Source organism: Panthera pardus, unplaced genomic scaffold (genome assembly GCF_024362965.1).
Source record: "Panthera pardus isolate Hobbes unplaced genomic scaffold, ASM2436296v1 HiC_scaffold_22, whole genome shotgun sequence".
Lineage (NCBI taxonomy): Eukaryota > Metazoa > Chordata > Mammalia > Carnivora > Felidae > Panthera > Panthera pardus.
In genome coordinates, this window is record NW_026526788.1 from 3,154,036 (window position 1) to 3,177,209 (window position 23,174).

Sequence of the window (23,174 nt, forward strand, 5' to 3'; positions counted from 1 at the left end):
TCTGGGAAGTATTTGTTTTATACTTTTTTAAAAAAAAATAGTTTGTTCATTTCTTATTATGCATACAAATTTATGCATGAATCTTAAACTAATTTTATATGTCTTAAATACTTACGTACTTTATATAGCTTGAATTTTATGTGTGTGTGTGTGTGTGTATATATATATATATATCTTAAGTTATATATGTGTGTATATATATACCTACATGTATATGTCTTAACTACTAATTCTTTGCGATATCTTCTAACACTTTTATTTATTTATTTATTTATTTATTTTTGAGAGAGAGAGAGAGAGAGCTGCGAGATGGGCAGAGGGAGAGGGAGAGAGACAGCAGGTTCCACACCCAGCATGGGACCCAGTGCAGGGGCTCCATCTGACGACCCTGAGATCATGGCTTGAGCTGAAATCAAGAGTTGGACGCCTAACCGACTGAGCCACCGAGGTGCTCCTTGGCTTACATTTTTATTTTAATGATGAGAGTGTTTAATATTCATAAATTTAAACTCTTTAAGGTGATCAAATATCTATCTCATTTTTTTTAATTTGTTTTAAGACACACTTCCTTACTCAGAAGTGACAAAAATGTTCCTTTATGTTTTCTTCAACATGTTAAAGTTATATATTTTATACTTAGTCTTTAAGACCTGAGATAAGAACTCTAAATTCATTTTAGTCCGCATCGTATTGGTCACAGCACCTTTTTTGAAAAACTCATTCTTTGCCTAAAAGTTGCAGTGTTACCTTTCTCTTACGTCAGTTTCAGTGTATGTATAGATCAATTTCTGGGCTCCCCACTGTGTGACTTAGGACTATTTGTATCTAATCATGTTACTGGACTGTCATATTAACTCCCATAAATTGTCTCCTGTTTCTTTAGGTTACATATGCAGACATTGCTCCTGAAAATAAGGAGCGTATTTTTCTCTTTATTTCTAATTCTTACCTCCTATTTCACTTCGTTTTCTTTTTAATTTTTTTAAATATTTTATTTATTTTTGAGAGCAAGAGAGACAGAGCATGAGTAGGGGAGGGACAGAGAGAGAGGGGGAGACACAGAATCTGAAACAGGCTCCAGGCTCTGAGCTGTCAGCACAGAGCCCGACGCTGGGCTTGAACTCACAGACCGCAAGATCACGACCTGAGCCAAAGCCGGACACTTAACCGACTGAGCCACCCAGGCGCCCCTCACTTCCTTTTCTAATTGTAGCAGTCAGATCTCCAAAGATAAGTTAGAAGTGGTGAGAAAGGGGTGAAGTCCAAATGTTCCCCATGAAGTTTTCTGGGCTTTTGATAGACATCACTTACCAGGCTAAGTCAGCTCTCTTCTCCTTTTAGTTTGCAGACTCCTCAAGGTACTCCCCACAGAGTCACTGTCAATGGCACCCTGAGGGATGGGAGGGGAGGCATAAAATTCCCAGGCACTTCCAGGTCTCTGAAGGGCAAGGCTGCCCGGTGCCAACAGGACCCTCCGAAGGGATGGGTGTTACTGGTGACAGCAACACAGGCAGGAGCAGGGGGTTGGAGGCACGCAGCTGTGAAAAGGATCCGAGGGCATCTGGGCAGAGAGAACACCCAGAGTGTCTGTGCCAACCCCGCACGATGTGTAATCTACCCTCTAGTTGTGATGGCTTTTCCTCAAGCTCTCTGAGTTTCCTAATGGATAAGTAGGGCATAAGGAACCTACTATAAGGATTAGTCTACTTTATCTGTGAACCAGTGAGACAAGAGACATGAATGACCCAACTTGAGCATCCACTGTGGGGTAGAGAGCGTTTTTTTCAAGAGCACTCATTGCAAATCCCACATGAGGTGGGCAGGGGGTGGATTTGACCCTGAGGACACCTATGTCAGTGGGCTCCAGACCACCAGAGGGCAAAGGATGGGGGCTGTGCATAGGAAAGGGGGGAATTACTTGATATTTTTCTACTAATAAGGAACTGAATAACAAAGGTGTTTAAAGCAGCTTTGGTTCGCAGTTGACAAAGCCTGGAGGTTCTGAAAGGGACAGAGATGCCCCTCAGTAGGTGCATGGATAAATAAACTGCGGTACAGCCACACGATGGAATATTATTCAGGGTTGAAACGAAATGAGCTATCAAGCCGTGAAAAGACAAGGAGGAAACTTAAATGCCTATGACTAAGTAAAAGAAACCAGTCTGAAAACGCTCCACACTGTAGGATTCCAACTCCATGACACTGGGAAAAAGACTATGGAGACAGTAAGAAGATCAGTGGTTGCCACGGGTTTGGGGGGAGGGAGGGATGAACAGACAGGACACAGAGGATGTTTAGGGCAGTGGAACCGTTTTGTAGGAGGGACCACAGTGGTGGATACACGCCTTTATTTATTTGTCAAAACCCTTAGAAGACACCACTGAGAGTGAAACCTAATGTAAAATCTGGACTTCAGATGAGAAAGATGTGTCAGTGTAGGTTCATCCATTGAAGGTGTAGGTTCATCCAGTGTAGGTTCATCCATTGTAAGAAATGTACCCTCTGGTGGGGGTGTTAATAGTGGGGGAGGCTGTGCAAGTGTGGGGGCAGGGGGTATAGGGTAACTGTGTACTTTCTGCTGAATTTTACTATGAACCTAAAACTGCCCTAAAAACCCCTCTTTTATACACACATACACATATATAGACACACACACGCACACATACATACATACATACACACACACACACACAATAAACACGTAACATACACACAATACACACGTATACACACACATAAACACAATAATACATACATAACACACACATACACATGCACACACACATACATACACACAATACATACATACACATACACACATACCTACACACACATACACACATAAATGAAACTGAATGGAGGAGAAAAGGAGACATAGAAAGAGCAGCTTGCAAGATGGATGGGGTTGGAGACAGGGTGAGCGGGGGTGAATCTGTGCAGTGATGGGTGGCCCAGGGCACAGAGAACTTTTCCCTCTGAAGTGTTGGTGCTGAGGCCAACTTCCCTTTTCCCCAAACCTCAGCTACTCTAGTCAAGATCTGGCTTCCCTGGGTGTGTCAGAGAGAAGGCTGGCTGGTAGAAACTGAGCAGGAGCTTGGGGTCCGGATCTGAGTTGAAAAGGTGCCTCGCGGAGGCCGTGTGCTAGGCAACAGAGTCTAACGTAGCCACGAGAGCAAAGCCTCTGGAGAACGTGAGGAATGTCTGATGAGGGCTGGAGGGTTTCAAGCCACTGTTACCAGCATCTCAAGGGGCATTGAGGTCCCCCATTGATTTCTATGTTTTAGACCTAAGAACACATTGAAAACCAGGTTTGCAAAAACCCCCATCAGCGTGAGGAACTTTGCGATGTGGCAGTGATCTTGTACCCCAAAAGGATGACTACTACAAGGGAATCAATCCACCCTCACTGATTCCTCCAAACTTCAAGGAAACAAGGTCAAGAGGGGTCCCAGTAAATTCAGCCCTTAGCAGAAATGTCTACAGCTTTCCTTGAGGTGGCCGGTTAGGCGGCCTGGCAGTGTTCTCTGGGTATCGTCCTTTCCAGAATCTGCGCCACCACGCCTGGAAAAGAACAAAAAAGCCATTGACAGAATATCTCACTTCTGTAACCCAGTCTCTTTTCTTCAGAGGTTGCAATTATATATTTCATATTTGGCCTTGACTATGTCTAGAATTGCATGGTGTGAGTTAGGAATTCTAAATCTATTTTGGTCCATATGGATAATCAATCGTCACAGCACCTTTACTGAAAAGTTCATTCTTCACCTATTAATTATAATGCTATCTTTATCCTACATCATGTTTCAACGTATATTTAGATCAGTTACTAGGTCCCCTACTGTGTGACATTAGACGATACACTGAACCACGCCTCCTTCTATGTCCCCTCAATAAAGCCGTTAGGGGATGCCTGGCAGGTGAGAGAAGATTACTAACAGGTGGGCAGAAAGGATTTTGGAAAGAGCATGGATCCTTGTCCCCACATGCCCTACCTTGTGACCTTGAACAAGTTTGGCAGCTTCCCCCAGTTCCACGCAAACTAAAGAATGGACTGGCCCAGGAGGAGGTATTTCCATAATCGAGAGGCATCAGTTATCAGTTGTTCTAGTTAACACAGTACTGTTTGGGCAGGGGACAGTTCTAAAGGGGACATAGTCTTCCTGCCCGGGACCTTGTAGTGAAGGCTTCGCTCCAGGAGAGGGTCCACGCCTTGGTCGGACTGCTGCTACAAATGCCAAGTGCATCATACAGATGGTGGGCACGTACGTGTTTACGTCCTAGGACTTGTGATTTGTCTCATTTCACCAGTTCCTTCACTTGATATTTTGCCATGACACATCCACAATTATTCCAAACGGAGCTGTGACTCAGGCAGGACCCGGAGGAAAGGCAGCTGTCAGAGTATGGAGCTGCGGGGGCGGGGGATGGGTGGTAGCAGGCTTTTGATCTGTCTTGGAAAGCAGAGGCCAATTGAATTCTTTCAGTGAGCTGGAAAATTCAAAGAGCTCTTTTCTAAATTACCAGGATGTAACAAGAGCATTTTCCATAGTAAGTCTAGGAAGTTGGGAGAAGGCGCTTTCTTCTTAGCTATTATGTTCATCTGTGTGTGTAGGATAGGCTTCGTAAGATGGACCTAAGACAGGATGAAAAATGCCTACCCTTCTACGTCCCTTCTGGAACCTAGAAACCAGTGAGGAAGGGCAGATCAAACACACGAAACATTATTAAACGACGTGGCGTGGTATCTAAGTTCTAATTTACCAGATTATTCACCACGAGCGCTGCAAGGGCACTCTGTTGTTACCAGCTCCCAACACCGTCTTCGTCCCCGCCCGTGTTGGCCGTGTGCCACGCATGGTGCGTGTGTTTTTGAAACAATCAGAAACGGCACATGACGTACTTCTGGAATCAAGAAGGTAATCGTGCCCTGCTACCAGCAGATGTATACGTATGAAATAGGTAACTAGGCAGTGGTTGAAGACAGAGCATTCAGTTTGGAGAGAGGAAGCAAAGACAGCAGGCCCAGAAGGCCCGTGCTTTTATTGCAACTGAAAGAGCCTACATGTTTCGTGAAAGGCATTTTGAGACAAGCGGTGGCAAGCAAGACGAGTGTGCGTAAGACAAGCACGACTGTTGTAGCTTCACTTCATTTCAGTTAACTTCTTAAATAATCATAAAAGGCAAGCCAACATTTACTGAGCGCTCTTTCTGTGAGTTCTTCCCCTCTGTGGGGACTCCCTGGCTAGTTTGACAAATGTAGGTAGGTGGGGTAACTTTTCCCCAAGGTTAAATATCAAGGCAGAAGAGGGTTGGCATAAATTTCTGTCTTTTGGGTACAAGACACCAGAAATGTTTATTTATTTATTGAGAGAGAGAGAGAGAGAGAGAGAGAGAGAGGGAAAGCATGTGCATGAGTAAGGGGAGGGGCAGGAGAGAGGAAGAGAGAGAATCTCAAGCAGGCACTGTGCTGTCAGCCCAAAGCCCGACTTGGGGCTCAATCTCATGAACTATGACATCATGACTTGAGCCGAAATCAAGAGTCGGACGTTTAACCGGTTGAGCCATCCAGGCACCTCAGAGGCTATATTTTAAAGGAATGAAGATTTACCAATCTTCACCATAATCTTTTATATGAATAAAAGCCCATGAGAGGGAGAACGTTCTTCTGGAGAATGGTTTCAGATCAGCTGTCTTGATGGAGGAGGGATTGGGACACCCAGGTCCCCTGAGTCACTGCTTGACAAGGACAGAAGTGCTTGAGAAACTCAGTTGTGGGTCTGTGTCTTCAAGCGTTCTTCTGTTTTCTAGACCTGAACCCATAAGGAAGTTGTCACTGGAAATATTTCAGCGTCATTCCCATATCTCCAACAGCAGGTGTTAAGAGATGTCTGGGAGTAGTTCCTAAGGTTAGGTCCATTCTGTTCCCTTTTGATGTTTTGGTGGAATCCAAATTCCAACGAAGCGGCCTCTGTCAAGTTAAGATGGTTCACTGATTCCAGAAGAAAATTTTTTTCCATGTAGTCCTCTAGAATACGTCTCTTCATTTAGCCAGGCGAGTATCAGCAATCTTTCTTTCTTGGAGGAAGCATACAGGAGTCAAAATGAATTGGGGTCCCCTACTTTGTAAGTTGAAAATTTATCTGACTTCCACCTGTCCCCCTGACCCCCACCAAACCTTGTTCAACAACAAAGAAGAAAACCAAGCCTCGGAGAGATGGACAGACTTGCCCAGAGTTACATGGATAATGGCACGTTCCCGGATAAAGCCTGGGCGACATGACCTCTAGGTGTCCTGGGCATCAAAAAGTGTGCGTGCCACCTACCAGCACTCAAGTCCCCAGAATGCAAATAAAATGCAATGCAAAACCAGAAAACAAGAATGAAGAAGTGAGACAAAATTCTTATTTTTTGCCCTGTGATAAGTGATTCTTTGTTGTTGTTGTTGTTGTTGTTGTTTTGAGATTTCAACTATCAAACTTGTAACATTCTTTGATTTTGCTTTGCAAATGCATTTAGCTAACACAGGAACTGCAGGGCACCAACTAAAATCCAAGTCTTTTGTCTCCTAGTCTATGACTTTTCCTACTGCGACCCACTGTCTTCTCACCCTCCGCAGCTGGCACACCCTTCACTATTCTTGGTCACGGTGCTGGTGCTGACGGCAAGGGTTATCCCACTGCATTTCCGGCAAAGGTGGCTGGGCTGCCTTTCCCTCCAAAACTGCCGTACAGAAAAGCAGGCTTCCTCCAGGCAGTCCTCCCAGATTTCAGGGGACTGTCCCTTTAAAAAAAAATGTTTAAGTTTATTTATTTATTTTGAGAGAGAGCACACAGGAGCAGAAGAGAGAGAGAGAGAGAGAGAGAGAGAGAGAGAGAGAATTCCAGTCAGGCTACACACTGTGACAGTGCAGAGCCTGATGTGGGGTTTGAACTCACAAACCACAAGATCATGACATGAGCTGAAATCGAGAGTCAGTCACTTAACTGACCGAGCTACTCAGGCACCCCTAAATGTTTTGAAAATTCAACACCACTTTTCTCTCCTGCTAAAGCCAACTAGACATGGGGACAGTTTGACCAGGGGCAGGTGCTAGGACCCTCCGGGTCTGCAAGAGAGGCTGGGCCACAGTCTGTGGGGGCAGAGAAAAGATGATCCACCCAAACCCTCAATGTTGTTAAGCAACTGCAGAAAGCAGGCAAAAGGAAGCTTGAAGTCCAGACTTCTGAGAGGATGTCACCCTTTGAAGATCCTTTCAAGTACAAAGTACAGGGGCTCAAATGATTCTGACACAGGCGAGGAAATAACTATCTACAAACACCCACATCAGGCAGAGCCGTGCACGAGGCGTCCAGCAGATGAGTATTTCAAGGCTTAAGGTCTTCTATCCCCCACCTCCAACCTCAAAGCACTGAACCATGAAAATCCAAATAAATAAAGCCACTGTAGCTTGTGTGCGACTTCCAGAATACTCTTGTCACTAGGTCACGCAAGAAAAGCCTATGCCAGCCCCGCAAATGTGGTCTAACGAAGTCATCGCTGACTGTTTGTCACTAGAGAACCCAGTGAAGGTTTTGACTCCTTCTCTGCCCTTTACCTGGAGGGCTGGTGGGGCATGGGACCCCAAGTGCTGGGATCTGCAGTGCTTTCCAAGCAATTAGTGATAGCCGTTGAGTCTGACAGTTACACACAAGGCTCAAAGTTGGGCAGGTCACTAACCTGGATGACCTTGGGCAAGATGCATAACTTTTCTTAAACTCGGTTTCCTCATGTGGGATATGGGGACAATAAGAGTGCCCACCTCGCAGGGTGGAGGTCAGAAGGGAATCTAAGGCAGGAGGGCACACACATGAGACCTCGAATGCTTCCTGCTTAAATGTTGGCTGTTATTCTCTGCCTTCTTCCCTCCAACTCAAAGGATATTGATTCAATCAGTGTCAACACGATGACTTAACAACCTATCGATCCCGTCAAGTCAGTAAAAACAATCAGTCAGGCTGGTTGCTTGACATCTCGTGGATGAAAATTGACCTTGTCCCGCTCACATTTCGAGTTATGATGTCATCTAGCCACGTTTTTCACATCTATGGTTTTGGCTGACATCAGATGGAATAATTCATCTGACGGCACTTTGTGGGTGGTCCGGGAGGTTGGACAGGGGAGCGTGCAGGTGCAGTGCCTAGGGAGGACCCACGGAAGAAGCGGTCCAGCTGAGCCGGTGTGTTTGGTAAGACCCCCCCATCCCCACCCGATTCTACATGCATCTTCCCAGACTGCAGGGTCAAGGCCTCAGAGGCCAGGCTGCTAATGAAGTCAGAGTGTATTTTCCTTGTAAATAGAGCGTCAGATGCTTGGTTTCTGTTGCAGATGGCCAGACTGCACTACTTTTAGACAAATCTCTGTGCAGCACGTGAAAATGTGGGGAGAACGGGAGGAAATCTGTGATTTTAATAGAGCCTTGGTACACCAAAACCCCCTCTCAGGGAGGTTTAGGAGAGCTATGCCGTAGGCCGGTCACCAGAGGGCAAGACGCAAAGGAGGGCAAGATACAAAAGGTCTGAATCCTTACATACTTAAGAAGAACTTTGGGATGAGAATGGATTATATGATGAGAAATAATTTTCTGGGTTTCAGAATTTCATGAGTGTTCATGCAAAATGTTAATCCAGTGGGCTGGGCTTGAGCATCATACATATGCTGACTTAGAATCTGGCTTGGTCATTTGCAGCTCCGTGGCTCTGAGCAAGGGAATTATTCGCTGAACCTTAGTTTCCACATCCATTAAGTGAGATCGTGGTACCTGCCTCAAGGAATTATTGTCAAGTTTCCAAATGAGTTGAGGCTACCTCAGACCTCTCTCCAATATAGTTATAGCCCAAACAATAAATACAGGTAGAAATGTTTAAAACGACCATAACATACCTTAATATGACTTGGGGCACCTGTTGAATATATTAGGGACACCGGAGGATGGAAAATAGTGCAGTCATTAAGGGTCAGAATGGGGTTTATCTGTGTAGAGGGACACGAAAAGGATGCTCATAATATAGAAACTGAAAGAAAAGCAGGTTACAAAAGAATGTGACCTCTTTGCTCTGACCACTAGGCTCAAGACCTTTACGTACAATGAACCACATATTACAGTAGTGTTCCATCGTTGTCCCCCCCCCCCACGTTGTTATCCCCGCATTTTACAGATGAGAAAACTCAGAACAGTCAAGATTAAGTAATAGCCCCCAACGCACGCGAGTAGCAAGTGACGAAGTGGAGCTCTGTACCACGGTCCCTCTGATTCTCAGCCCTTGCCTTCTGTGCCTTTCCACGAGCCCTGAGGTGAAGATGGGGAACAGAAGATGGTAAGTGAGACTGCAGATGAAAGTCTACAGAAACAAGAAGACAGGACCGCCTGAAAGTAGGAGTTCTAGGAAAATGTAAGGCTTTTCTCTCTTACGTTTCTGTTGCAGCCATTGTCCACGGAGAAGCCGATGGATGGCTATGCAGATGGAGTGATGGCGTTCTCTCAGGTCAAGAGGATATTTTTCTTCCCGTCTTCCCTTTGAGCAGATTATACAAACAGGTGACCAAACCAAGGGCCTAACCAAATTCAGCCCTCGGTTCTTTCCTACTTCTCTTTGTCTACCCTCCGTCAGGCCCTTGCAATTTTTGTCAGTGTGTCTCTGTGACTTGAATCAGCTCCTTTCCAGACTCCACTTGCAAATCCCAGGGCACCTGTCACATGGTCATGGAGTGCTAAAGAGTGCATGTAAATAACACACCGGAATCTGCAGCAGTTTTCGATCCCCCCAGAGTCTCTAGAAAGAAAAAATTCCTTTGACCATGTACATCTGGACCCCACGGGGGCCGAAGGAATGATGCCCATAGTTCAGACCTATCCGGTGTGAAATGCTACTAAAGAAATAATGTAGCCCCAGGACTGAACTGGACTCGGTCCTTAGCTTGCCCCAGTTTAGCTTGAGTAAGGGGACCGGGCCCACAGCAGTGATTGTTCCCCTTGGGGGTGGGGGTCAGTGCCACACCCTCCCCCTCCTAAGGGGAGAACGCCAATACTCGCCAGCATCGCCATCCAACTGCCCCTCTCACAACGGCACCTCTGGCGGTGGCCCAGTGTGGTCACCCGTTTGCAGCGACGCTGACTGCGGTCTGCTGCAATCACCAGAGGAATCTGGTGCTGGCGAGAGATCCTAGAGGGGTGGAACAGGAGGAGTAGAGTGGAAAGCGGGGCATCTGGGAACCCTGCTCTGTTACCTCACGGCCATCCGAGCAGTTTTCAACCCCAGGTCCTAGCTGAGAATCACCCTGGCCTGCTGCAGAAAGCTGTGGATAAAGAGCCTGGGACCCAGCAGGGGGGGTGAGAAAGGAAAGACACTTTAACAACGCCACGCAGGCTGTGCCTGTGTCTACGCAACGGGGAATATGCGGGGTCACCTAATGATTTGGGCAGTGGGGCTTCAGAAGGGGCTGCAGTTCTGCCCCACGCCTTTCACTGACTCAGTACAAGAAAGTTCACCCAAGAGAAATGTTGCAGATTAGGTCAGTTGTCAATAAGGAGATGGGGGCGCCTCGGTGGCTCAGTCAGTGGAGCGTCCAGCTTCAGTTCGGGTCACGATCTCACAGTCCGTGGGTTGGAGCCCTGTGGTGGGCTCTGTGCTGACAGCTCGGAGCCTGGAGCCTGCCTCGGATTTTGTGTCTCCCTGTCTTGTGCCTCCCCCGCTTGTTCTATCTCTGTCTCAAAAATAAATAAAAAAAACATTAACAATAAAAAAAAAAAGGAGAGATAAAGATGATCAGATAAATGAGCTGTGCTGCTAGGAGGTCAGGCCAGGATGGGTGATTATCCGGGAGTGCTTACAGGCTCATTTGCTTTCCTTTCATGTTTCGGGGGTTGGGGGAGGGGGGAGGCGTTTAGCCCAGTAGACTATACAGAAAGTGACAAGCATCACAGAGACTCTCTGAGGTGAACAGAGAAAGTGACTTCAATTCCAAGGGGGGGAAAGCTGAGAGACTGGCTGTCTTCCTGTCTTAACTCTTTGATGTAAACCTATATCCGATTAGAACTCAAACTCTTTCTTCTTCCAGGCAGGTGGGAGGGAAAGGACCTTTAATTGTTAACAAACTGAGGAGACCGACGGAGGCCCGCGGTGTATAAACCCTTGAATTTAATGATGGATATTCGCTGTCATGGGAAGACGCTTCTGAGTTTTTCCTTGGGCATTTTTGTTTTCAGGTCGAATTTGTTTCCCACCACCTTAAGAAAAGAAACCTTAAAACCACGCAGGCTCCTAGTGTGAGACATCCTCAATTGCTAATTTAACTTACAGAGTTGGAAACTAACCCAGCAAAAGCCTGGGGTTCTCTACTAATCCTAATTGTTGATAGAGAACCAGTAAGCAGCAACGAGGCAGGAAGCTGTGGATGGGCTGTGACATCCCAGGGGGATATCACCTCCTCTGCCAAATATTTAGAGCAAAAACCAGCCATCGATTGCAGTGTGATGTAACCACGTTCGAAGAGCTTTGGACAGATGGCCGAGATGTCTCTGTGTACGTCGTAACCCTCACCCTGCCAAATATATTTATTCGCTATCAGACTAAACATATTGAGGAAAATATTCATTTTCTTCTTTCTCTCCAAGACGCTTCTTTTTTTACCTCTGTTTGTCCTGAGTTTTAGTGACAAGAACCGCAACGATGAAAAGTCCTCAAAAGTAGCTTTTAAACCTACCACTACACCCTATAAGCCAACCAATATGAAGCAAGAGGGCACCAGAGCATTGTGAACCATGACAAGATAATCTCAGAAACAGATCCTGCTCAAGCTCAAAGTCAATACAGATGGAGATTTTAAAAATAAAGTGGTCTGGGAAGTAGAATGATCTTAGTTACCCAACTCCAAAGCAAAAGGCATGCTCTGGCCCAAATTTTAAAAATAGAGAACGGTCCAAGAATAATAACAATCTCTTGCTGGGAAAGACTTTTTGTCTTGCCTCGGTCAGAAAAAAATAGAATGTAAAGCTTTTCTCAGTCTCTCCAGCCCCACAGTGGGGTCCCTGGGTCTTTACCAGTCCATCCCTGAACCATGATTGGGTGTGAATGGTTGTGAGTAAATTATGCCAGGAGGGGACTCTGGGTAGGTGGACACCCTGATGCAGTAGAGGGTAGATCAAAGTCAAGGGCACAGGGATGGGTTAAAACCATGTGAATAGGATCCTTTCCAGAACTACTTACTTGAACAACCTGCTGTGTTTTGGCGATCCGTCTTTCCATTCCCGCCGAGGGCCATTGTCTCCTTATCCATCCATGAGGTCTGACTTATCCTACAAAACTCAGCTCAGTGAGGGCTTTCTCTGGGATTCCCTCCTTTTTTCCTGGTTGAATCAACAACCACTCTTTCCTTTGTGCATCCCGCCTCTGTGTCAGCCTCTGTCTCCTGGGGTGGAATTCATGTAGACTCATTGTCTTGCACCCTCGCCTGTGAGTTCTTTGAGTGCAGAGACCTTTTCCTTATTGTGTGTGTGTCCCACAGAATGTCAAACACAGTGAGTGTTTACTGAATTGGATTGGATTAGGATGGAGTTGAATTGAGGACTAATCCCCCTTTTCAGTGGCTTCCATAAAAGAAATGCTACAGTGGGATGTTGATGATGAAGTCGTTTACCTGAGTTGGGTCAGGGAGTGAGATGTCTTCTGGCTACATGTAAAACCTTAAACTAAAGTGACCTCTCTCCTTTCAACCAACTGAGACATCATATGACCATATATCCCAAACTGGCAGGTGATGGTTCAAAAGTGACTGGAAATAAGGCCCATGGACATTTCAAGGTCAAACCCTTGATAAATGTGAGATTCAATTAATAGTATGTTAAAGATTTTGTTTTTAACTTTATCCATACCTCGTAAGGAGCTTGGTGAGGAATCTCAGAGGTATTTTAAAAGTTCTAGCTAGTTGCACAAAGTACCCTTTTCCTTCCTAATGATCTTTCCTTCAATGAAATTGAAATTGGTTAAAGAGAAGATCTCATTCTATTTCATGCCTGACCTCTCTGGGGGCTGTTGGAAATGTTATGGTTTGAAAGGCTGTGGAACATGGGGACAGTTCAGCATTCAGACAATGGAGCCAGGCTGACCTGGGTTCAAATACTGGATCTGCCACAAAAAAGTAAAGAATTTAACCTTTCTGTTTCTTTCTTCATAAGATGCAAGTATATGGAATAAATCGTTTAGCCCAGGGCCCAGCATGTTGTAAGACTTTAATACTCGGTCATTATTGTGACTACTATCTACTATGACATATTCCAATCCAAGCTGATGAGCTCAGGTAATTTGCTGAGCATTTTTATTCATCACCACCTCCTGAGTAAACTCTTATCCTTTTGACTCCTGATGTAATACTTGCATTCCATAAATAATGCAATTTGGACTTAGCATCTTCTTTACTGGGCCAGGGATTTTCTTCACCATCTTAAATTTGATGATGACATTTAATAGGGAGACAATCAGAGAAGACCAGTTGTTTCACAAAGGGATTGAAGAGTTATCATTTGAAAAGATTTAATTTATGCCTTGCCTCGCCATGGCATTAACTCAACACTCAATACACACAGCAAAGCAGGTTCAGAATGAGGTGACCAGATGCCAAAGACACAAGAATCCTTCTACCTGTCAAGGTCTCCCCACATAGGTCATTCTGCCTTGTGTTAAGCCAGTTACAATAAAGTTAGGGAATCTCTCTGTGGATAATATGTAGCAAACATATATTTTTATACAATAAAGTCTAGAGAGAACATTCAAGAAGATGGAAACAAATAGCTAAATTCCAGAAAGACTTCACCAGAAATGAAAAGGTGCGTGGTTAGTGCAAGTGCCTGGTTTTGAGTAATTATTTTAAAAAGTAGATTATGCTTACTCTGTGCCTGACCCAGACGTGACACAATATGAGGTAAACGGGAGACGTGATGGGGCAGCTGCTGTCTAAATAACACCATGAAATCACTGTAAATATCTACAAAACCCAGTACATATGGGAAAGCTTGATTACTGACAAGATTTAGCTACCATCAAGGTTATCTAGTCAATCAAAATTATTAACTAGTGTCCCAAATAACATCAGGAAAAATATATTCTCCAAATAACCAGATAATGTCCTCATCGGCTAAATAGATAATGCCAGTACAAATACTGTACTTGTTTGAGTATCTAGTTTCATTTCTTTTGGGTGTATACGCAGGAGTGGAATAGTGGGGTCAGATGGTAACTGGATGTTTAACTTTTGGAGAAACCACCAAACTGTTCCCATTAGCCAGGTAAATACACAATTTTGTTGTGTAAAATTTGTTGTTTCCTGCCTATGCCCTAATTTCTCCTTCATTTCTGAAAGGTAGTTTTGCTGTATATAAAATTATTGATTGACAGGGTTATTTGTTTCTTTCAGCACTTTAAGTATATCTTATGACCTCCAGGGCTTCTGATGAGAAATCAGCTGTCAATAAGCTGACCTTATTGAGGGTCCCTTGTAAATGGTGATTCCCTTCTCTCTTGCCTCGAAATTCTCTCTTTGTGTATAGGTTCCAGTATGATCATAACATATATTGATAGAGTTCTCTTTGAGTTTATTCATCTTAGAATTTCTTGAGCTTCTTGTATTTGTACATAGATTCAGTCTATTATCAAATTTGGCAAGGTTTCAGTCATTATTTCTTCAAATATTCTTTCTGCTCCTTTTCTCTCTTTTCTTTTTGAGACTCTTATAATGCGTCGATGGTGTCCTATCGATCCTTATGTTCTTTTCACTTTTCCTTATCCATTTTTTTTTTCTTTCTATTGCTACCCTGGATAATTTCAATTGTCTTGGCTTTAAGTTCACTGAAATCTTTCTTCTGTCTGCTCTAATTTGTTCTTGAAATCTGTGGTCATTAATTTTATGTGTCATCTTGACTGGGCCAAGATATGCCCACATATCCACTCAGACATTATTTCTGGGTCTATCTGTGAGAGTGTTTCTGGAAGACATTAGCATTTGAATTGATGAGCTGAATAAAGCAGATGATTCTTCCCAGTGTGGGTTGGCATCATCTAATCTATTAAAAGTCTGAATAGAACAAAAAGGCGGGAAAGTTTGAATTTGACTGTTGAGCTGGTACAGCAATATTTCTTCTCCCTTTGGTGCCCCTAATTCTCAATCCTGGAATCTATACTCTCTGTTCTCTAGCTCTCAGGCCTTGAACTGTACCACCAGCTTTTCTCGTTCTCCAACTTGTACACTGGAGATTGTGAGACTTCTCAGCCTCTCTCCTTTTCTAGAGAACGCTGACTAATTAAAAAAAAAAACCTCTAGTTTATTTTACTTGTCAGTTCCCTTTTAAAATTTCTATGCCTTTATTGATATCCTCATTTTGTTTGTATATTGTTTTTCTGATTTCCTTTAGTTCTTAGTCCATGATTTTCTATAGCTCCTTGAAAATAATTAAGACACTTGACTTAAAGTCTTTGTATAGTAAGTCCAATGATTGTGCTTCCCCAAAGATTGTTTCTGTCAATTTGTTTTTCATTTTTTTTTAAAGTTTACTTATTTATTTTGAGGGAGAGAGAGCATGAATGTGGGAAGAGCAGAGAGAGAGAGAGGGAGAGAGAGAGAGAATCCCAAGTAGGCTCCCTGCTCAGTGTGCAGTCTGACATGGGCTTGATCCCAAGACCATGAGATCATGACCTGAACTGAAACTAAGAGTTAGACACTTAACTGGCCAAGCCACCCAGGCACCCCAATTTTTTTTCTTGTGAATGGGCTAGGTTTTTCTGTTTCTTTGTATGCTTTATAATTTTTTGCTGAAACCTGAATATTTGAGTATATGATATTGTAACCCTTGAATCCAGAACCTCTCCCTTCCTCGGGATTTGCTCTTTTTGATTATTGGAGGCTATAGCCATTTGTTTCTTTAGTGATTCTTTCAAGCTGTTTTTACAAAGGCTATATTCTCTGTTGTGTGCGGTCCCAGAAAATTCTGTTCCTTTAGCTAGAGTTCAGCTAGGGTTTTTATGGAGATTTTCCTGAATACCAGGAGCTAAAGCAAAACCAACCCCCCAAATCAAAACTTTAACAAAACAAAAATTAAATTAAGACAAAACTCCCATTCCACCTCTCCTGGTCTTGCAGATGGATGGCTGTGTGCTGATACACCCTTTTGACACTTACCCATATGCTTTTAGAACTCTGCCTCAGTCTTCATTTTCTGTGTTCACTGAGCAGAGATATCAACTAAAGTGGAAAGCTTAGGATTGCTTTATGTCTTTTCCGAGCGTACATCCTATCTTAAGCTTGAAACATTTACTGAGCTGGAGAGAGGGTAGAGCAAGGACCAAAAAAATACCACAAAGCTTTCCTACCATTTAAACTTGCCTTTTTGTTATTCAGCATTCACTTGGTTCAATAAAAACTTTGACTATTTTCCAGAGTTCTGTCCAAGTTCGTTCTGGCAGCTATGCTTGCTTTCCACTGTTTCTGTGGAGGGATGCACGCTTGGAACCACCTACTCTCCCATTTTGCTGACATCACTCTGTGATGTTTTCCTTGATAAAATTTTTCTCTGTTCTATGTGTCGATACTGATGGGCTCATATTGCCAAGTATATTTTATATTATCTATGGTAACTTACCCATGCGATTGCCTTAATGCTTGAAAAGAATTCTACCAACAAACTAAAAGAGTGAACTGTGAAATAATTTGCTTTATTTATATGTTCAACTTTGCTCTACAAACAAACAAGCAAACAAACAAACAAACAAACAAAACCAAACACAAATGAAACCAGGAGAATAAAAGAATTTAAACAAGAACACAGCTTCTGATAGCTGTTTTGATATGGAAGACTATGAAAAACTCAAGCAATGATAAATACTTGCTAATGAACTTAGAATCCAGAGCCACAGGACTTCATGCCAATTCTTCCTGTACTCAGCTGGGCAATCTGAGGCATATCCCAGTGACTTCTCTCCGGCTATTTCCTCATTTGGCAAATGAATGGAATGGAACTCATTGGTGGTTTCCAAACTGACTTCCAAGGAGTTTGGAAGAAGTTTATGGGAAGAAGGGAGAACTGGAGGAAGTTTCAGGCACTCTATGCCAATCTGAGATACTTCTACTTTAAAAGTCTTACATATTTGAGTCCCATATAAGATTTTATTTGACAATATGATGCTGCAAGTTTAAATGTTTGAAACCATCAAATTAGATATTAGACATAAAAAAATATTTCCCGTACCTTCTACCAGGAGCACAGCCCAATTTAGGAGAGCATGAGGAATTAGGAGACGAAGATTCTAGGCTGAGTTTGCATCCCTGAGTTTTGGATAATGTTTATCATCATCTGTGTCTTCTTTTTGTCCATCTACAAAAAAAGAGCTACTTCCTGGAGCTAGAGAGCAAATACTAGAAGAAAATAGATGTAAAGCACCTTGAGAAGTTAAAAGTGTTAGGCAAATGTAAGATATTACCAATTGTTGGTAAAGTCCTCGATTGTCCTAACCTCAATATGTCCGAGATCTTGAAAAACTGGAAACAAGAAATAAGTTCTCATAGTCCGAGAATGAATCAGTACAATACAGCACATCAACCTAGCTTTGCTGTATCATTGCCCAGCAAAGCAATCTTCCTTTTTTTTTTTCCCCTTTTGAAGTTTTTCTTTAAATTCTAGGTACTTAACAAGGAGTGTGAGATTAGCTTCACGTGTATAATTTAGCGATTCGTTACTTATATGTAACACCCAGTGCTCATCACAAGTGCCCTCCTTAATGCCCATCACCCATTTAACCCATTTCCTTGCCCATCTCCCTTGCTCAGCAGTCTTCCTTTACCATGTTGGCCCACGTGGTTTACCCATTTCGGTTGTTTGAGAGCATGTCCATAGGCAAGGGAAGAAAGAAAGAAGAAAGAGCAAAATAGAAACCTTGATGTGGATGTATATCATGCCATCTTTCATGCTGGGACTCTTGCTGATATCTTGGGCCAAGCTGGCTCATGTCTGGTCTTGACTCTCATTCCCTTTCCATCTTGACTAATCATTCCCTGAGCTTTCTGATCTTACTTTAGACCTTACAGCCAGACTGCTGACCACTGCTGATCATCAGCTAAGCATCCCCACGAGAGCCTTAAAACCACCTACTCTCTCCCATCCTCCCCTGGTTGAGCTATCTTGGGGCTTGGTAGCACACTTTGTTTTTTTTTTTTTAATTTTTTTTTTTAATGTTCAATTATTGTCGAGAGAGAGACAGGCAGAGACAGAGGGTCAGTGGGGGAGGGGCAGAGAGAGAGGGAGTACGCAGAATCCGAAGCAGGCTCTGGGCTCCGAGCTGTCAGCACGGAGCCCGACACGGGGCTCGAACTCACAAACCGCGAGGTTATGACCTGGGCCGAAGTCGGATGTTTAAACAGACCGAGCCACCCGGGCGCCCCTTGGGAGCACACTTTCTAATTGCATTTACAATCATATAAATAGAGTAATCAACTCATTCTGATTTGCCTGAAACTTTCACAGTTTTAAAACTGGAAATCCTGTGCCCTAGGAACCTCTGCAGTCCCAGGAAAAACAGGGAAGTTGGTCACCTCCCCCTACTTGTAAAGATATTAAAAGAAAACTATTTTAAAAATTTTTTTAAATGTTTATTTATTTTTGAGAGAGAGAGAGAGAGGCAGAGAGAGAGAGAGAGACAAAGAGCAAGCTGGGGAGAGACAGAGAGAGAGAAGGAGACACAGAATCTGAAGCAGGCTCCAGGCTCTGAGCTGTCAGCACGGAGCCCAATGTGGGGCTCGAACCCATGAACTGTGAGATCATGACCTGAGCCAAAGTCAGAGGCTTAACAAACTGAGCCACCTAGGTGCCCCCTCCCCCCTAAACAAAAACCTATTAAAAAGAGAGATAGAGATCCATAGATCAAAAGCTTCTGGCCCTTGTTATGAAGATGCTCTTTAATATAAGCTCTCTGGCTGGATCTAATTCATGTAGACATATATGCCAAAAAAGTTATCAATTCACTCCAGATATTATTATGCCCACTTCACTGAGTAGCCAGGAGTTAAAATAGTCCCTGCTGTATATAGTTGCAAGAACTAGGTCATGCAAATGTTACAGGGGACATAGAGAATGGAAAAGAAAGGATTTTTCCTGAAAGGAGAAAGGATGGAAAGACAGACATTAGCGACAGGGTTGTGGATAAGTCGGAGGCAATGCCGTGGGCGCCAAACGTTTGTAGAACTTCAAACCCTATGGGCACTGCATCCGGGCATAAGTTTCTGTAAGAAACAGTACTATTAGTAACTTGTTCGTGGTTTGTGCCACTCTTTCATGAAACTTCGGAGTTTAACAAACTCATTTGTTTTTCTCTCTCGCTTTTCTACAAACTTCGGAGGCCTAACAGCCTGCTCCCAGTAGACAGAATCTTGCCGAGATTCTGTGGGCGAAGACATGACCCGGACCACGCCTTTGGAGAGAAATTCGACAGGCTTTCCGTCAATTTCACAGCGTGCATCATTTCTGACCCAGCACACTCGAGGTCTGTGAATATGCCAGAGTTACCCCGGCATATCTGCCTGTGAGACACACGGAAAGATGTTCCTTGCAGAATCAGTGGAGGACTGTCTGAATAAATGTGGCAATTCATCTGCTGGAATACAGTATCATCATCAAAAGCTGCGGAAAGAGATGAGATAGACGGGTAGATCTTTAACAACTAAACAAGCTGCAGAATACTGCCAGCAGCATGAGACCATTTATGTGAAAGCTTAAAGCACAACGCTCATCTTGTTCAAGGAATCATGTGTATGCGATGCAAAGGAGTAAAAACTGGGCTAGAAAGACACCAAATAGTGGTTAGCTTTAGGAAGAAGGGAGGTGACCGGCCTGGAAGAGGAGACAGAAGAATCTGTAGTTTTACTTGCCAATGTTTTATTTCTTCTGTTTTTGTTTTTTTAACGAAAACCAAACATACTACTCTAGGAAGGGGCCACTTCTCTGTGTGTTTCAGGATTTCCTGCACTTTCCCCCAATTTTTGGGGTTTTCAAAATGTGAGAAATGTGAGGAAGAAAGCACAGCAAAAGCAGGGGGAGGAAGAAGGGAAGGAGGCACCTCTGTAGCGCGTCTGGTGCGTTTGAAAATCGAACTAAGAGCCATGGCGACTATCACAAGGGCGTCCAAATGGACTGAAAAACGTCCAAAGCAGCAATAGTGAACCAAACAACGAATTCATCTAAACATATTTGAAAATAATGATATACCTTTTTAGTATTAAAAATAAAAGCCTTTGGGGCACCTGGGTGGTTTAGTCGGTTAAGCGTCAGACTCTTGGTTTCAGTTCAGGTCATGAGCTCGTGGTTCGTGAGTTCCAGCCCCACATCAGGCTCAGCGCTGACATTGTGGAGCCTGCTGGGAATTCTGTCTCCCTCTCCCTCTGCCCCTCGTACTGTCTCTCTCTAAATAAATAAGTCAACTAAAAAAAAAAAAAGTTGGAATATTTTGCTTAGGAGCCCAGGACCATTAAGAGAAGGCTGCACGCCATCAGTAAAAGGGTTCCTGCAGCAGAGACAGAACCCCCCTCCCAGGGTTGGACGTTGATGTGCCCTGGGCCCCTTTTGGGTGCTGGGCCTTGATTACCGGCCCTGGTTTTGTTGTTGTTGTTTGTTTGTTTGTTTTTGTTGTTTGTTTTGTTTTGGTTTTGGATTTTTGCCCTTGTTGGCTGTGTGGAAGCCCAGATTTTAAACCTAAGGTACATCGAGACTACGCTCAACTCTTGTGGAAACACTCAGGGACATATTTTGGCTGATATTTATTCTAAAATATAGTGTATTAATTAAAAAATGAGGTATAGCAAGGCCAATGAATCAGGAAATAATTGCCATTGAAAAGATTGTTTGGGGACATCCGGGTGGCTCAGTCAGTTAAGCGTCCAACTCTTGATTTCAGCTCAGGTCACGAGCTCCTGGTTCGTGAGATCGAGCCCCGCATCCAGCTCTGGGCTGAGGGTGGTGCTTGCTTAAAATTCTTTCTCTCTCTCTCCCTTTCTCTCTGCTCCTCCCTCGCTCACTCAGGCTCTCTCTCTCCCAAGAAACACACTTTAAAAAAGTAAAAAAGAAAAGATAGTTTGTTACGGTTCCTAGGTGGATGGGGCATGCGACACCAGGCCCTCGGGGCACACAGGGAGGCGCCAGGGGCAGACAGCAGGCAGCGGGAGCCGGAGTAAAATGTGGGCAAGGGCCCACATTGTGGTTTCCATGGGAAGGAACAAGGAAGACAGGTGTAGAGGCTCAAAATTGGTTGCGTTGGATAAATTCTGCAGACTCTGGGTGTAAGGCCACCGCTTGATTGCCTGGAGCCTGGCTCTGGGCGATTAGGGTAGGGGAGTTATGGCCCGGAGTGAGAGCCCCATAGCGAATGGAGGTGGGGTGTGGACCACAAATTGGTAGCTTGTATTTGAAACCCTTGCTCCCAGGTCAGCTGTTTAGCCTCCTAGGAACCGGCTAACCCCGGGTGGGGCAGTCTCAACAGAGCCTACACGGCCCCGGATGCCGGAACACCTAATACAACACGCTTCTGAGATGCAAATGCCATCTGGAACTAAAAACTTAAGAGAAACAGATCACCATTCAGAAGGCCCCTCCGTCGTGCTGGCCGGGGGCCTGAGCATCCACACAGAGCCAGTTTCCAGGCGTTGGGGTCACGCTGCCCCACAGCATCAGGCGCCGCTGACTGCCCCGCGGGGTGAGCTCTCTGGAGGTCAGCTTCTGAAAGGCCCAGCATGACGGAGCCTTCCTCCCCCTGTTCAGCCAGACCCCACGCCCGGTGGCTGGCAAGCGTCTGCGGGGCACGCAGGAGGCCTCGTGAGCCGAGCCGTGCTACCAGCGCTGACTGAAATCCCTTCCCATTATCCTGGGAGAAAGAGGAGGGTGGGAGGCAGGCGTCTGACTTGCTGTGCCAGCAACTTAGATCAGTCACACTCTCCCTCCGAGGAACTTAACCCTAATTACTGTCACCGGGGTTGCCATGCTGGGCCTTCAGACCCACCCCTCTCCCTCTCGTGTGGGCTCTTGCCTCCCCAACCTGCCATTTTCAGCTATTGCCATTGAGAGCCGTGTCTCGTCATCATGATGTGATCACTGACTGCACGGAAGTGCCGCCATATTTATTTCCTTGGGCTGGCCCCGTGGGCCAGTCGGGCTGTTGTTCCTCCGAGGGCCACTTGGGCTGTTGTTCCTCCGTCTCCTGGTGAGCCCAAGTCTCCTGATGAAAGCAGGGAAGCAAGACCCACACCCAAGCACATGCACGCACAGGACACTGAAGGGTGTAAGAAAACAAACACTTCTCCCTTCCTGCAAAGATGTAGCTGAAGCCTTCACTTTGGGAGAACCAGAGAGAGTGAGCCGCATCTGTGAAGGACCCGCATAGGGACAGAAGGTATTCCACGCACTGTGTGACCTCCTCAGTGGACTTTGCTGACCACGCAGGGCCCCGCTGCCCAACCATCCTCATGAGATGTACGTAAAACCTTGGATTGGGAGTAACTTGTTCTGTCAGTGTTCTGCAAGCTGAGCAAACATTTCTAATACATTTTAGCTTGATAAACGAGTGATGTCTTGTAATACGAGTGCTACGTGACACCGAACAACACATGATCACAACTGACCAACGGTTCTTGACATTCGCTTTGACACACAAGTGTTTTGCATTCGAAGCGTGTTTCCGGAACGAATTATGCTCGCAAGCCAAGGTTTCACTGTGATGTGCTTTCTTTGCAGATTATGGTTCCCCCAAAGACTGTTACTCTGGAGATAAAGAGGACCTACCTGCCTGTTTTATTTTATTTGATTTCTTCTTTCTGTCTTAAAGAGTGCCTTGATCCATCCATGATGTATATAAAAACATAAGCCTATGAGTCCATTTTCATAATCGCCTGTAACCGATTACTGGTGAAAATGTTAGCTGCTCCGAAATGGAGACAAAATGAGATGGGTATAAAAGTGGGCAGCGCCTGCCTATTTCTTGGTCATTTCACTGCCGTGTCGATGAGTCCGTTGCCACCAAAAATCCGCTGGCTGGGCAGAGTTCTTTTCTTTTCAGCACTTGGCTTGTAGGAGCGCTGCCACAGAAGCCCGAGTCCTGTTGCCTGTATTCTGCCCC

General features: G+C 44.6%; 1 long non-coding RNA gene across 1 annotated transcript; it reads left to right on the forward strand.

The window, feature by feature from the left end:
* The first annotated feature begins 308 nt into the window (after positions 1-308).
* LOC109248918 (uncharacterized) lies at positions 309-19,981 on the forward strand. The gene is made up of 4 exons (XR_002072341.2): positions 309-448; positions 9,195-9,353; positions 9,462-9,574; positions 19,413-19,981. It is a non-coding gene; the product is annotated as an uncharacterized LOC109248918 (long non-coding RNA).
* Positions 19,982-23,174: the final 3,193 nt, after the last annotated feature.